A 1,916-nucleotide genomic window follows, 5' to 3' on the forward strand; every position below is an offset into this window, starting at 1 on the left:
GGAGCATCTTAATCTTAAGTTTCCTGTTTATCAAAGAAAAATTCCATTATCAGCTCACTCTTCATCAATCCCTATGGATCGATCTAGCAATCATGGAATCTATATTCTGTTTACTGAATCACATGAAATTCTAGGGAACTCCACATACGTATTTCATATATGTATTTCATACATATGAATAGAGACCATTTGGACGAAAGTTCGAGTTTGCCAGGGGTACAAATGAAATGAAAATGAATTGATAAAACATTCCTACAAAAAAAATTCTGCCACTTATACTTTATGTTATGATATTCTAATCAGATTGGATGGCAAAGATTTCTCATTTTATCTCCTTTCTATGAATGTAATAAAGCCGTAATATAATATACTAGAAAGTTTGACTTTACTTCGATTTAGAATAGCGTGCTTACTTTAATTTCTCAAAATAATTTGAGGGTTCTTTTTTATTTCGGATCGGAGTAGTATAATTGCTAGAAAATTCAGTATTTCATTGTGGAATTCTAAAATAAAGTAAGTCCCTTTTTTAAGTACATGCCAATCTAGTTATCCACCTCTCCCCATATCCATGCTTTTCTTTTATCGTAATTTCACTTGGGTACGCCAAGATAGTCAGGTTATACTCTATATCAGAGCAAATTTCCTTTTTTTATTCAAGATATTTAATTTAATACTTTGAAAAATTAAAGCATGATTCCCCATAGAGATATGTACATAAAGGGGATCTTTGGATAATAATGCTGTTCGGACCTAAAGTTTACCTATACACGGATTAAGCATAAAGCCATAATATTTTATTATGCCATTGAAGGGGGGGGAGATAATACCGATTTAAGAGTAGTTCACTACTGCAATAAAAAAAAGAGAATTCTAGTTAACGGTTCCAATTTATTCTGAATTTTGCAGCCTGTGAATAGAAATCCACTTTTTCTTCTTTTTCATCTCAATAGAAAGAAATGGGAAGTTTTATTGTGTTAACAATGTATGTTTTAAGATAGAATCTATCGAGGAGAATAATAGAAACTGGATCAAAAAAAGCAGGAATAGATTTTTTGAAAAAGATTGGAAAAAAGTAAGTAGAATTATATTCAAAATAAAAGGGGCTTTTCGTAAGAAAACGTGGATGAATACTTGCTGTTTTCTAGATTTTTGATCGGATTTTTTGGCGGCATGGCCAAGCGGTAAGGCAGGGGACTGCAAATCCTTTATCCCCAGTTCAAATCTGGGTGCCGCCTGATCAATAAAATACTTAGGTTTTTTTTATAGTGCTGATCGAATTCGATAAATTTTTACTTCGCATAAGTTCGGGCAAGAGAGTAACTGGGCCTGCCGATACTGGGTTTAGAGAAACCATACCATAGTTCTATCCTCAAACTAGGGTTAGGGTTTGTTTTGACGGTAGTGGCCAAAATGGTTATCAATAGGGGTGAGGTAGTGTTTCCTTATTCTTTTATTATATGAATTTGAATTGGTTCTTAATTGAGATTCGATTTGATAATTTTAAAATACGAGGATAAGATGTCAGAAATCTTGGTATCCAAAGAAAGGTCCCTAAGGGGCATTCTTTTTTTTTTTCAATCTAAGATTCAAGAAGGGACTCCACGAAAGAATATCAAGACTTACTAATTATTATACATTTTTTTATCGTACATCTTATGTTACCTACATACACTAAAGTAAGGACTACTTAATTCTAACGAGAATCAGATTAAATAGGTCGATCAAAAATCAATTTAGGAGTTGTATTATGGATAAAATCTCTTCATTCTTTCATAGAATGATACAAAGCAAGGCTGCAGGGTTTAGGTCAAAAATAAACATTAGGTAAGGTAGGTATCCAATAAATATTTATCTATCGATAATTTTATGGTATATTCGGGCGTCCTTTGCTTAAAAAAAAAAAAAAGAGTAACAAA

The 1,916-nt window shown here is 32.3% G+C and overlaps 1 non-coding gene across 1 annotated transcript; it reads left to right on the forward strand.

Annotated features, from left to right (window-relative positions):
- Positions 1-1,164: 1,164 nt before the first annotated feature.
- On the forward strand, positions 1,165-1,235 carry TRNAC-GCA (transfer RNA cysteine (anticodon GCA)). Its single transcript has one exon. It is a non-coding gene; the product is annotated as a tRNA-Cys (tRNA).
- The last annotated feature ends 681 nt before the right edge of the window (positions 1,236-1,916 follow it).

This window comes from Triticum urartu, unplaced genomic scaffold, assembly GCF_056163025.1.
Source record: "Triticum urartu cultivar PI428250 unplaced genomic scaffold, HENAU_Tu73 scaffold1536, whole genome shotgun sequence".
Classification (NCBI taxonomy): domain Eukaryota; kingdom Viridiplantae; phylum Streptophyta; class Magnoliopsida; order Poales; family Poaceae; genus Triticum; species Triticum urartu.